This window comes from Pteropus vampyrus, unplaced genomic scaffold (assembly GCF_000151845.1).
Source record: "Pteropus vampyrus isolate Shadow unplaced genomic scaffold, Pvam_2.0 Scaffold53, whole genome shotgun sequence".
In the NCBI taxonomy this organism is placed as follows: domain Eukaryota; kingdom Metazoa; phylum Chordata; class Mammalia; order Chiroptera; family Pteropodidae; genus Pteropus; species Pteropus vampyrus.
In genome coordinates, this window is record NW_011888834.1 from 1,228,151 (window position 1) to 1,243,415 (window position 15,265).

General features: G+C 36.9%; 1 protein-coding gene across 3 annotated transcripts in view; it reads right to left on the minus strand.

Moving 5' to 3' along the window:
• GALNT7 (polypeptide N-acetylgalactosaminyltransferase 7) overlaps positions 1–15,265 on the minus strand; it is a 107,509-nt gene that overhangs the window by 60,437 nt on the left and 31,807 nt on the right. The window contains exon 1 of one of the 3 annotated variants that reach the window (XM_023530727.1): positions 9,666–9,687. The exons of the other annotated variants lie outside the window; for them this stretch is intronic. The gene's annotated coding sequence lies outside the window, so the exon portion shown is untranslated. Of the gene's footprint in view, positions 1–9,665; positions 9,688–15,265 lie in introns of those variants that run through there. 3 annotated transcript variants of the gene reach the window in all.

The following is a 15,265-nucleotide window of genomic DNA, read 5'->3' on the forward strand; positions in this document are numbered from 1 at the left end:
GCAGATTTGAATTTTCATGCATATCATACAGTATCCTCAAAGTAGTATCCATCTGCACTGGCACAATAATTTTCTGAAGATCTCTGTGCATCTTGTAGAATAATCATACTCAATTACAGAATATCTAGATACGGCAAATTTTACATCTTAGGCTCTTTTCTCCCATTTTAAACACAATTTCTTTCCCATAATTAGGATGAGACAAGAGAGTTAAGCCTGAATTAAGTAATGAAAAAACTAAAAGTGTTGAAAATAATTATATTTTCAGTAGAAAAATACAAACTATTCTTGGGCAATCAACTATTTCAGTTATTGAAGATAACCTCCTGCAGTTTATCTAATATTATCTACATTTTTGGATGATTGCAATGAGCCCTTACTTTATCCTGATCCAAGCCCCCTTTTGGGTCCACTCCTTTTGGAGGTTGTGAATTCCCTTTTTAAGCAGAAGGCAAAGGCATGCAGTCATCCCAGTGGTTCCTAATCCCCTAAATGCTTTTTCTTCCAGCTAAATGTGAAATCTGGATGCTTAGAGTAGAAAACTCTGATTCCTTCTAAGCATTTAAAATCATCTAAGAATCTCGACAAAGGTTAAACAGGTTTCTTCCTATAAGGTTAATTTATTTTAATTTAGGATTGATAAAAATATTGAAACATCAGTTTTAAATGTTCCATCTTTGGATAATAATTGTGTACCGATGGTATCTCAAATTATCAATTAGTGAGTGTCCAATTTCCCTGGTCATCTCTATTCCAAGTACATAGATACTTCAGTAGGTTTTTGATATTTAATATCACTCATATCATTGGACATTACATGAGTACACTTTTCTTTTTTATCTCTATGGAAAGGTACCTCTTCATTCAGAGTTTAGAAAAATCACTTTTCAACTGACAAGAATGTTACCTTTATTTCACTAAAATCCAAACTTAATGAACAAGTATGAAGTTCTTTATAGGACATACATTTATTTAAAATGCTTCAGAAGTGAGAAGCTATATTAAAAAGAAAAACTTATGAAATATAAAAATATTCTTATGTTTGATCTTTTATATTCTAGATTATGTGATTAGGTCTAGCTTACTGGTTTTGATGGTGGTATTAGTAAGCATGGGTAATAAAACCTATTCAATTTCCTCAGAAGTAACAGTTCAGTTTAAAACAAAATATAGTTCAACTAAACTAAGTGCTTGAATTGTTTAAAATTAGGATAAAGTTTACTTTTTTAAAAACCATGTCGATGCACTGCATTTTTAAAAGTATGGAGGGAGACTGCAAATTCCTTAGGAATAAAAGCAGTCAATTTTCAATGTATAAATTCAAATTACAACCAGAAAAAGGGAGATGTCACAAAACCCACCTCTGTATTAACACTAGTAATCTCTAATGTTCTATTATGTAAATGAGACATTACAGTTTAAGTATCCACTGGTTCAAGCCAGCAGTTCTAAACTCAGGAATGGGCTCCAGGTAACCTTCCTGCCTCTTCCGCAGTCCTGTGGGTGTTTCTAGCACTTCTTTTCTGGTGCTGCCTCAGTGTTTGTTTACATATTTCTTCCCGATCAGACCCAGGGCTCTTTGAGGATCCAGACCGAGGGCTCTTTGAGGATCGTGAGAGTATTATCTATCCTTGCGTCCCAAGCTGGAGTAGACAGTAGGTACTCAGTGTGTTTCTTCACAGACTAAGGAAATGGAGAACTAGCTGAGGGTCGTCTATTATTTCCTTGCTGGAAATAATACATCCACTGTTTTACTCCAGCCACTGCTTGGCTTGGTTTAATCCAGCATTTTGGAACTCCAGATAAGGTAACTAAAACACATTACCTTCTCTACAAATCTAAAATTTGAATAATCTTTTTTTGTTTTGTTTTGTTTTGTTTTTTTAGTTTCTTCTCTTTCAAATTTAGATAAATCATCCATGTCTGCAAGTGAAATTTGGTACTTTATGGAAAATGAACATTTTATTTAAACATGAGAAAGTAAATCTGCGGGGGTGTCAGTCCTAGTCCTCTGGGCCAATTTATCTTGCAAATGGCTTCCTGCTAAATTTGGTCGTTGTAAAACAGTATTAGGATAGCAATTCTAAGTCACTTCAGAAAAATATCAGGTAAAACTCAAGGGGGAATAAAGTAAAAGAAGAAATGGGCAGTTAAAGGACCAAATTATAGGTTAATGTCCACAGTAGGGGAAAGAAAGCCAACGAATTGTTTATCTTTTTACAAAAACTTTTATTTGTAAGATTGTGTAAATGGCTCAGATCAAAGTCACATAGACAACTAACATATGAAACACATGAAAGTTAAACATATTTATGAAATCCAAGTAATTTTTATTTTTTAGAGAACTTAATAAAAATTCATGCCTCAAGTCATGAACTGAATCATGTATATACTTTACAGGTTGAAAAAAGTCTTTCTTATTGCAAATATTCAATATTAAATTTTAGCTGATTTGAAATGAATTTTAGGAATCAAACATGAATATGAAACAAATGATCAATAAATCATTTTGTAGTATATTTCAAAAGGTGACAAAGCTGTATTTGTCAAATTTATGCCATTATTTCAGTGGTAAGAACACAAACGTGTTATATAGACAGGGCTACGTACACAAGGTACATCATTGTCATTGTGTATATAGACAGGGCTATATACACAAGGTATACCAATGTCATTTAAAAGCTCCATCTCTCACAGGTAGTAAAGGGCAGACTATAATACTTCTTAAAATGTATAAAATATATTAAAATATACAACATTTCAAAATATATCATAAAATGATATAGGAGGTAGATTTTAACTGTTTGGAAGCTAAGAAATTACTGAATTTTAAAAAGAAAGCTCCTAAGTGGTATTTACATTCTAAAAAAACAAGTTACACAAAATACTTTAATAAAATTATCAATATTTTATAATATATATCCTACCCTGTTATTTCTACAAAGTGACCTGTCTAAAAACAAGAAAGTTACTGGAGAATGAGTGAGGAGAAAAAAAATGAAAGCAAAGCAATGAGAGAAAGATTATAAAATAAAATCTGTGAAGATTTTTAAAGACATAAATTATTTATGTATGCATATATATTATGTATGCATATGGAGACAGAAAATATACATTTTAAAACCAAAGAGCTGAGTAGGATAAGAAATAAGAAATTAACCCTGCTGAATAGGACCCTTCGAAGGAACAATTTCAGCATTTCATCAGGTGGAGAAAGGAGGAACTACTTAAAAGCTGAATTGATTGAAAACGAGGTCCCATCTGCTTCTCTTCTGCCCACTCACATGATGCGGAACTTTAAGCTTGTGCCCATCAACTCTACTTTCTCACCTAGAAGAGCTAAGGATCTCTTTTCACGTCCTTTTTTAGATCATATGTAAATTATTTTAACATCAATCCTTGAGTCCACACTGCTAACGTTTTTTTGAAACCAGGACCGTGCCTACTTAGTCTTATCCTTTGATTCTCGTTTCCAGGAACAAAGTACTTCGTGATCTAATACCAGCCAAAGCTAAACAGTTTAATTCTAATTCTCCAATTCTCCTTCACATCTGGCAATCTCAGTGAAAGCGTGTGATTTCCAAATCTTCTGGAAAACTTTATCAGAAGTTACATCACCAACAGAATTCATCAATAATTCTTATGATAGTAAGGAAAAACACTTTACTGAGTTAGAGCAGAATGAGGTCAAATGTGGTATTTGTGTTGGGAGCGAATTGTTTGTAATACTCTTTTGAAAGCTGAGAAAGCAATGTCCTATTATCCCTCTAGGGGAGAAATTCTAGAATGAACACATCACTCCCACTTGAAATGTTACTACTTTTTGCAGCTGGAAATGCATAAAACAGCTTTTCTTCCAGTGCTTCCTTGCTTTGCCCTGAAGCCTGGCTTTCATAACAGCTCATAAAAAAGTACTGCAATGTGGGGCTTTAGAACACACACATTTTGATTGGTGTAAAAATATTCTCTTGCAAATCTAAAAAGAAAAAATCATCCCAAGAAAGAAAACTCCTCCAAGTTCTCAGGGCAGATACATCAACTTGACGTGTGGAGCGACATTTTACTACCATGTCATGATTAGAAATCCATTTTAGGAGGGTGTGACAAGAAAATATAATTATGTGAGACAGAAAAAAATACATTCAAGGTAGATCAAGGCTATTTATGCAATAAACTTGACATTTTACTGTTCAAATATCAACAGGCCTGATCTCAGGAGAGAATGCTTAGCCAGCAATACTCTAGTTTGTTATGTGGCACAGGAGTTAGTATTTATATGCATCATTAAAAGAATTATCCTTTTAATTATCCAAATATTTATTACAGGTCCAATATCTGCCAGGCACTCTCTAAAGTACTATGTTATAGGAAAAGGCCCTACTTCCGAGGGTGTCATAGCCTTGGAGAAGGAACACTTGAGAAGGCTATAAGTGACATCATCTATGTTCCAAAAACAGTGGACACTCCCCCATACAAAGACGGTGGGAATGGCTGGTAGGTAAGGGCATGGCGGTAGGGAGGATTGGCAGTCATTCCAGATTGAGGCAAAGGCCCCAAAGCATAAAAAACATGGATTATTCAGGGAACTCCAAATGGTTTGGTGTAACAAGTGCAGGGGACATATGGGGGAGGTGTCAGGAGATGAGACTGAAGATACTGGCAGTGCCTCACAGTGCTTCTTAAGAAATGCCAAGAGGTTTAGACTTTTTTTCTCTTAGAAATGGGAGCCACTAGAGGGAAGCATTCCAGGTTGGAGCTGAGTTCTGGAATGCATACTCTGATGGAGCAAATGAACAGGGAGAGGAGCTGAGATGTTTTCAGAGGGACAAGAAAAATATTTAGAAATAAAATACTGGAAAAAGCAACATGGGAGAGAATTTCAAGGAAGGAGTGGTCACCAGGGCTAAAAACTGCAGGCAAGTTGTTAAAATACTAAGAATTCCAAGGCTTGAAGGGTAGGCAAGGGAAGTATTTCAGTCTCAGTTCTGCAGCATGACTCACTCGCCAGCTCTGTGACACATAACACTGGCAGAGGCCCCAGGAGCGGGGATCTGGAGGGGCCTCAGGACTGTTCATAATTACCCGCTGACCAGCTGCAGACGGAATGCTCTATTTTCTGTCATCTAGAGGGCTAGAGGTGTTTCCGTGACCCTCTTGCTTTTCTGCCCTAGACATCCTTCTGAAATGTCTAACTGACATTTGGATTGACAAATATGTATTGAGTATCTACTCCGTTCTAGGCTAGGCTACTCAAATACAAGGATGAGCAAACACATTCCTGCGTCTGTGGAGCTGTCTGTCCAGTGTGTGTGTTTGTGGGTGGGGCAGGGGGGACGGACATATAATCAAATAACCATACAGATATGGTGCTGTGAGGGCATTTCAGGAGGGCTGATCTGACATGGGAAGTTAGGCGGACCTCCTTGAGAATGAATAGTTTCTGAGTAGAGGTCTGAAGGATGAGGAGAAGCTAACTAGGTAAAGAGAGGATGGAATATATTCTAGGTAGAGAACATTTTGCACAAAGTCCTGACAGCGAGAAGGCCTGTGGTGAGTAAGACAGACTAAATGTGGCTGGAGTGCAAAGAGTCAGGGGGGCCTGGTGCCAGATGAGGCTGAAGACAGATAGCAGCCAGACCAAGCAGGGTCTGGTGTCCATGGGAATGAGTGTGGTCTTAATATGAGAGCAATGAAAAGCCAGTTCACAGTGTTAATGCTCCTGGAAGAGACAGGAGCATTTTTAAAAGAGCCCACTGGCTGAGGAGTAAGAGAGCAGGCTGGAAGGAGGCCAGCGTGCATGAGGGCTCATTACGAAATGCAGGGATTTCACGATGGCCTGGACCTGTCTGGTGAAGGAGACAGAGGTGTCAGAGGCGGCTTTCAGGTTTCCAACTTGTATAAGTGGATGCTACTCACAGAAAGAGGAAACAATGAAAAAGACTGAAAACGAAAATGACACATTCCTTTTTGGATATGCTGAGTTTGAAGTGCTTCTGAAACAGTCAAGAGAAGGCGGGACAGAACGTGTGAAGAGATCTGGACTGGAGAACAGAAATCTGACAGCTATCTTTACATAGGTAATAACTGACATAAGGACCTGGATGAATTTATTTATGGAGAGATAACAAAGTGAGAAGAGGAAAAGGCCTTGCACCCTGCCTTGAGAAATCAAACCCTTGAAAGACGGGTGGAGGCGGGTGAGACCACCAAGGAGACAGAGGACTGGCCTGGTACGCAGGAAGAAAACCAGAGCAAAGACAGTGCATCCAAAACAGAGGGAATGGTCGACAGTGTTAAGGGCTGTTTAGAAGCCAAGCGACATGAAGATAGGATTTGGTGAGGGGAGGTCGACTGATAACTTCAGTGAGAGCCATTCTGGGGGTGGAATGGGGTCAAGAGCCTAACAAGAGTGAGCTGAGGTGTGGAGTTAGGGGGTGTGGAAATGGTGTGAGCAAAAATAGACGGCATTTGTGATAAGTTTGCCTGTGAGGGAAAGAACAGAAATGGAGAGGTAACTGGAGAAAACAAGGCAGAGTGAGGGTTTTTGGTTTGTTCTGTTTTGTTTTTAATGGGAAAGTACTGATTCTTTTTAAAGAAAGGCAAGGGTGAGGTATTAAAGTACATTTGAGATAGCTGGTGGCCAGGACTTGGAAGCAACCAAAGTGTCCTACAAAAGACGATTGGATAAAGAAGCTGTGGTACATATATACAATGGAATATTACTCAGCCATAAAAGAAGATGAAATACTGCCATTCGCAACAACATAGATGGATCTGGGGATAGTCATGCTATGCGAAATAAGTCACAAAAAGTTGAAAACTACATGATTTCACTCAAATGTGGGATATAAAACTGAAAGCAACAAACATGACAAACAGAGGTTCATGGACACGGACAGTGGGTCAGTGGTTACCAGAGGGAAAGGGGCGGGAGGGGTGGTGGTGGGAGGTAGATGGGGGAAAAGGGGTCAAATATTCGGTGACAGAAGTTAAATCTAACTTTGGGCGGTGAACACGAGATGCAGTAATATATGACGTAGTGTTGAATTGTACACTCAAAACATTTGATTTTATCGACCAATGTCACCGCAATTATTTTAATTAAAAAAAAAATAAATACATGTGAGAGAAGAAGTAATCGAGAGTAGAAAGTTCCTGAGAATGTGGGATGGGTGGGGGCTGAAGCAGATGCGGGCGCGGCCTGGTCAGGAGGACACGGCCCCTCTCCTGCAAGAGGAAGGATGGAACTGGTGCGGACACCGGCACCGTTCTCTTCCCTGGGACCCAAATCCTCCCCGCTGCAGTCTGAATTACTTAAACGGTCTCCCTATTTAATCTACTCTACATAATGCTCAGACTTACCTGTGTTAAACAGTGCTTTGACCAGGCATGGTAGTTTTCTTTCTAAAAATTGAAAGTCTCGGCTTTTTTTTTAACACACCAGATTCAAAATCCTTTGCCTGGCCTTCTAATGTTACCCATTTTTACTCATTCAAGCTGTTCTCAGGACTCATCGGCTCATCGTTTAGGCCCCTTCGGGAGACCATAAAAAAGCATTCTCAGTTTGGCTCACGCTGTCAACCTGAGCCTGCAGCACTGCCCTGGTTTCCCCTTCTTTCTTCCTAAGTTCAATTCCAATTCCATTTATAAAGATACTGCCCCTTCCATCTATTCTGCTTTCAGTGATATTTCCCCCTCTTATGAGTTTCTGCTCCCTAGTACTTTTATAATCCTCTAATGATCCCGGGTGTTAGTTTTTTCTCCTCCGACCAGACTACAAGCTCCAAGTGAAGAGTCTTGCATAGTCTTCTCCTCCTTTTGCACACTGAGTTTCTATTACTTACCTGCTTGTCTCCTAAACTCTCTGCCATTTTGATTTCCCTCATTCCTACGCCCATATACAAAATAATAATAGCGATCCAATAGAAAACATGCTGTCTCCTGGGCTCCATATTTCTAAAGGAGGGTCTGCTTTACATTTTTTAGATGGGTCTTGGTGGGGACAGCAATGAAAACTGTTACTTAAAAAATAAAATAAAATAAAATAACTGGACACTGTCAAGTACATTACATATTCTAGTCCCCACAACAATCCTATGATAGGTCCCGCAATTTCATTCTCACATTTTATAGCTGAGGAAGTCAAAGACTAGAGAGACGAAATAACGTGTGCAATGCCACGCAATTACTAAGTGACTACTCCAGGATTTGAACTCTGGTCTGTGTGACTCCTAACCCTGAGCATTTAGCCACAATGCTAAGCTACTTTACAAGACTGCTTGATGAGGACTTCTATTTTCTAGAAATTTACAAAAGAAATTACAAAAAATTAACTTGAGGAACTTTAAAAATGTGCAATTAATGTACACTTTAAGGGCTCTTTATTCTGCTTTTTCATTACATTTTAAAGTCCCATCTTTGGCAACTACTTCTACCAAAGAAACAGCTAATACTGACACTCGAAACAATGACATGTCTTGTCAAATGTTTTTTTGCTCCTTCAGTGTATTAGGTTATGATTTAGCCCAACAGCATGTGAAATAAGGGAAAAACATTTTGAACTAACTTTATACAAAAAATTTAGTGAGTTTCTCTCATAATTAAAAGTAAAGATTAAAGTGTTTTCTGCCCTATGTCAAGCTGACTCTCTCAGTGATATAGTAGCACTGTGATTTCTGAGCTGTTCAAACCCTCACTTAACAATAAATACTCTTGCCTTTTTGTAACCAAAATTATTGCTGCAGCCGTGGAATAAAACCAAATTATTCATGATCAAGTCCATGACTATGTTTTCATTGATATTCTACGCTAACCAAAAACTTATCAAATGGTTTCATGAAGACTGCAGACGATAATTAGATCATCGCAGAGGAACTTACTAGGTTTCTCAGACGTGTGGCCCGTATACAAGACTAGAGCTCTATTTTTTGCCTTCCATCTTATAAGAGGTATCATTTAAGGAACAGGGAGAAAAAACTCTCAGAATATGTATCCATAAATACTACTATCTGTTTTTTAGTATACATAATGATGTTCACTATGAAATGCAAAAGAGGATTAGGAGTAGCATATCAAGACACTGCTTTCACAGAGAATACAGGGTGTTTTCCTAATTTATTCTCTGATGTATCATGTAGTAAAGGGATTATATTTATATGAGAACATTAAAAATATGATGCAGTTAACTTAAAATTAATTTTCCATTTCTTTCCAGTTCCATTTCTTTCTGCTCTGACACATTCCATCCTCAGTCATACAAAAGCTGTTGGATGGTACAACTGAAATCTGATATCCTTTTGTGACTAAAGATGAAATTCTGGCAAATGTTATGCACAGTACTTGGAACTGTCAAGTCTAATCAAATGCCTCCATTTTATTTTGCTGTCATCTTCTGATGACCCTAAGTCATTCGAGTTTTTCATTTTTCTATTAAAAAGATTTCCTTCTTTTACCTTGTACAACAATGGTAAGCAACACATTTATTGTGGTATCTATGAATGAATGAAAGGGAGGCCGTTGTTACCATGGCATGCACCAAAGACAGCCTGCACCAAAGGCATTAGCGAAGTTAGCAAAGTAAGCACAGAACATCCAAAGGCTTGACAAGAAACATGGAAGAGATTAAAAACAAAAACCAAAATCAGGTAAATCAATTCATCACTGACAGTGCTTCACTGAATGCTGATTTCCAAGATGATGACCTCCATGACGATGCTGATGACAGGGTGAGGCAGAGGTAGAACACTTACAAGGTAACAAGCACTATTCCAAGTGCATTGCACCTCTTTTCATTCTCGCAACAACCCTTTGAGCTGGGTACCATTCTGCCGATAAGAAAACCAAGGCACAGAATTAAATGCTGAAAGCCACCACACACTGAGGAGGGGACAGAGGCAGGATTCAAAACCCAGCGTCTCGGACCCCAGAGCCCATGCTTTTAACAACTTTACTCTCTCCAGGGAGCAAGGCATCCACAAGTTTTTCATAACTTTTGACTAAATAAACTGATATGTATCCTTGAGATTTTTAAAATACAAAAACCTAAATAGATTCTTTATAATCACTGCTAATTTCAGTAAGTTCATTTCAATAAAAATTTCCTTTATTTTCAAACCAATACAATGCTATTAACCAGAATTTGTAATAAAATACTTCAGAAAGGGCTAGCAATAAAATAGTTCAGTAATAAAATAGTTCAGAAAGGGCTAAACTTCTGAAACTACTAAATTTCCAATTATTAGTACTTCAAAAAGTAGTAATAACTTACTATGAGGCCCACTAGCCTAGGTGAATATCAGGCTGTAGGAAAATGTAATATACCTTAGAGTGGTATATTCATGTCATGTGATTTTATTTTTACAGAGAAAAAGAAAAAGCAGTTATTTTCAGTTAGTCACTTTGGCACATAAGAACATTAAACTGAACTGCTAGGATTGCTATTCTGATTTCACAGAAACATGGAATGGTTTTCAAAAATCTATTTGTCTGCCACTGACAAATATGAAGTAAACAAAACATGGTTTCTCAAGCTGACACTAAGAAAGAGTCGCCACCACTCCCACAGCCCGAGGCACCTCGGTTTCCCTGAAGGGCATCCTTGGTTGTGATGGCATGTCAGTCTTACCAAGATCACATTCTCAACAAATTTCTCACACGTCTACTTGAGCCCTTGCTTGCTGCTAGGCTTCTAGAAAGCTAAAAGACAGGATGATCTCAAGAAATAAACTCTCTTTTTATAAACATCCATCAGTGGTTCTTAATCTTCTTAGGGTGACAAAGATTTTGGACCTTCTCCTAGTGGGGGAAAAAAAGTCCAAACAGTTGGTAAAGTTCTTTGTACAACCATCTGCCTTTGTGTATAAAAATCTTTAAAAGCATTCATTCCTTCTGATTACAAAATTTTGGAACTGGGAGCATATTCTAGGGAGATCATTCTAATTAAGAAAAGACATTATGCAAAAATGTTCACTAGAGTATATACCAGCAAATATACTAGAAACAAACAAACTGTCTGTAATGAGAGAATAATCAAGAAAATTAAGCTGTACTTAAACAACCGAATAGTACATAATTGTGAAAATGTTCAAGAAATATAATTCTTGTGGAAAATCCTTATGATATAATGTTAGTTTTAAAAAAAGAGAATACATACAATGACTATACATATTGGTTACACCATATGATCTCAAATATGCAAAAAAGGCATAGACATGACCAGAAGGAAAGGAAGTTAAAAGCAGTATTTGTCTCTGGTGGGGAGATTTTAGATAACTTTTCTTATCTCATAGTTTTCCTCATTTCCTATGTTGAGCATACGTTTGTATAAAGTTTTTCAAAATTGTTAAGCTTCCTCTTAAACTTGTTTTAAAAATTATTTCCTGATCTTGGAAGCTAATCAGGGTCAGGCCTGATTAGTACGTGGATGGGGAACCACCTAGGAAGATCAGGTGCTCTAGGCGTAAAAAGTAGAAAAAATAAGGGATTGTAAACTGACAAGGTCCTTGCAATCTGTGAGGTCAACCAAGGGTTGCCTTGCCTAAAATAATAATAATAATAATTAAATAAAATAAAAAATAAAAATTATTTATTGACGAAAAAAGTTGACCCATTAGAAAACAGTTTATATAATAACTGGAGATCTTTTTCTTTTCCCATAAAGAAGTTCTACATCACAATAAGTTATAAAGTTTGTTGATTGCCAGAGGTCACTGTACATAATTTAATGATAAAACAAAGAGAGAATACATAACAAGAATAGTTAAGGAAAGGCTCAGAGAAATAATACCTATGACCACAAATGGATTAAGCTGAAGGTCCACACACAAGACACAGCTAGAAATATTTTTCATTTGAGGACATAACCAAACTTTAGGTAACATTAAAAATCAAAAACAAAACAAAAACACCCAGCTTTACTAATTTTCTTTAAAAGCACAAAAAACAGAATGCAGTGGATTCACTAATTAATCACTTAATCATCAATTATCAATCACTTTAAAGCAAAGAAGTGTCACAATTTTCTAAAATGAGACATTCACGAGGTGGAAGCCTACACCCTGCACTGCCCAGTGCTTCATGTGAAGATGTATACGTCTTTCTTAAAAAAGAACGCCTTTATTACACTTTGTTCGCTAATGATCTCTCCCACTTACACCCGCTCCCAGTTCATCTTCAAGATACTTCTTTAAAAGGAGTTAAATTTAAAAAATAAATTAATTAAGTTTAAAAAAGTAAAGCGGCTAAATTAAAAGTCCTCATCTTGATTTCTCTTCAAAGCAGTAGATATACATGGTAAACTGAAAGAAGGAATTAAAAGGAATGGCTAGATTTTTAGCATTAATTTTGAGATCATTTTTTTATTATATTGTCTTTTAACTACACATTAAAGTATATTTAACATGTGCATAATTTTGAAGCATTTAATTTCTAGTTTAGAAATTATTGTAAAGCAAAGAAATTATGTTTCTGGGTGTCCAAATTCAGTGCACTGAGAAGTGATTAAGTTTTAAAAACCATAAAAAAATATATTGAAAGTATTTCAGAGCTTCCAATAAAAATGAACACCAAGGGAAACCTCTAAAGCAAGAAGATAACAAGCAGTACATTAGCAGCATATAAGCCTGACCTAATTCATATTAAAAAATCAGGTATTTCTTTTGCTGAGAGGCCTCACTTCCCCACCCAAGGAAGGACATATAGCAGGAGGAGGTATGCGGCAGGCAGCTGTTAGTGACACTGTATTTCAGCCCTTGCATCCGCAGGTCCAAATGAACAAGTGGAAGTGGATCTCTGAACCAGAGGTAACAGAGCAGGCAGCCCTTCTGCCTCTAACTTCGTACAGAGGACAGGCTATTGTAACAGATGGGGAGGGCACTAAAAAAGCAAGCACCATTCTTCATCAGAAATCATGGGATGAAGGATGGATGTTGAGTGTGCAAAGAGTGTTCAGTGGTTCCTGGAACTGATTTAAAGAAGTGTTGAGGCTAGGATGGGCTTTGTTTTGTTTTTTAAGGATGATTCTCACTGTGAGAAAAATTATGTTACTAGTGCCAAAAAGATCCAGAGCCAGAAACTAGGAGTCTGGTGCTTTGACCTTAGTTGCGATTTTATTTAAAACACTGATGGAGGTCAATGATAGAAGGGGATCGATCTCAGCTCTAAGATAGGAGTCAGGAATTCTAGTTTCCAGTCATGTCTTCTACTAATTAGCTACATTATCTCAGGTAAATCACAGTTACCTCACAGTAAAATGAAGGAAGTAATCAGTGTCCAACCTCACAGAGCTGTAAAGAGGCTCAAATGAGATAACGCCTGCCAGAGCGGGTAACCTAAAAGTCCTATTTAAATGTAGTAGTTTAAGAAGGGGTAGAAGTAGTTTAAAATTTCTAAAGAGGTGTTCGGCATGCAAAATTTTTAACTGTTTCATATCCAAACTAAAAAAAAAACCCTGATTTTTAAACAAATCAATACCAAACATAAGTATGAAGTATAGATTATTACAAGAATGTTGAGATCTTCTCTGTGAAACAAACGCTCCATCCATGCAAGCATCCGTTGAGGGACTGCTAAGCATGTGTTGATGCTGGAGAACAGACTGACTACAGATGAGTGTTACGGATTCATAGGAGGGAGGCACAGAAGTTAAAGGGCAGCGTTCAGAAACTTTAAAGCAATCTGAAAGCTTAGTTTTATGTCCTCTGAACATAATTAGGGCTTGTATTTTGTTAAGTGTTTAAATTTTTCATTCTTCTATTAATTCACAAGTATTGACTTGTGACTAGATAGGAATGAAAAACTAAACAAAAATCAAATGTGGTGCTTCAGCACAGATAGTTTGAGGAATGGTATATAAAATGATGAAAACAAAGTATCTGGCCCTTTAAGGACATGCTAAAATTTAAGTATATCTCTCACTAGATCAATCTTTTTGACCAGCAGCAATTAAAGAGTGAGTAGAGTTAAATTAATCTGAATGACATACCACTGAGGTAACTGGAATTAATTAATATCTTTGCCTATATAATAAAATCTGATGTGACAGCAAAACTTGCCAATATCTGAGTCAGAGATGGACTTTAATACTGGTATCTGCCTTTCACTTTTTTCAAACAAAGTTAAAATAGTCAATTTAATAACTATTTAATAGTTAATACTACTGAATTATTATTAAAATATTAAAGTTCTCAATAAATATAATGCTAAAGAATTTCCCAGGTCTGAATTTAGTAACTGCTATTTTAGAATGCAGTTTTGTTATCTCTGTTGGTGGTTCTATAACTTCAATTAGTCTCTGTAAAAAATACCCTCCTCAATTACAAAAATGGGCTAAAGACCTTAACAGGCATCTCACCAAAGAAGATACATAGATGGCAAATGAAAGCGCATGAAAAGATACTCCACATCATATGTCATCAGGGAAATGCAAATTAAAACAAAGAGATACCACTACACACCTATTAGAATGATCAGAACCCAAAACACTGACACCACCAAAGGCTGGTCAGGATATGGAATAACAGGAACTCTCACTCATTGCTGGTGGGAATGCAAAATGGTACAGCCACTTTGGAAGACAGTTTGGCAGTTTTTTTACAAAACTAAACATATTCTTACCCCATGATCCAAGAATCATACTCCTTGGTATTTACTCAAAGCAGCTAAAAACTTACATCTACACAATACTCTGTGCATAGATATTTATAGAAGCTATATTTATAATAACTGCCAAATCTTGGAAGCAACCAAGATGCCCTTCATAAGTGAAAGGATAAATAAACTATGGTATATCTAGACAACGGAATATTACTCAGCATTAAAGAGAAATTAGCTGTCAAGCTGTGAAAGGACTTGGAGGAATCTTAAATGCAGATTACTAAGTGAAAGTAGCCAGTTGGAAAAGGCTATATACTTTATGATTCTAACAATATGACATTTTGGAAAAGGCAAAAGCACAGGGACAGTGAAAAGGTCATAGGTTGCCAGGGTGGAGAAAGGGATGAATAAGTGGAACACAGAGGATTTTTAGGGCAGTATTTTATAAATCATGAAAATATCATATAAACATTTTATATGATATTTTATACTGGTAGACAGGTATCATTATACATTTGTCCAAACCCACAGAATGTATAACACCAAGAGTGAACCCTAATGTAAACAAACTATGGATCTGGGGTGATAATGATGTGTCACTATAGGTTCATTGACTGCAACAAATGTCCCACTCTGGTGAGGAATGTTCATAATGCGGGAGGCCGTGCATGTG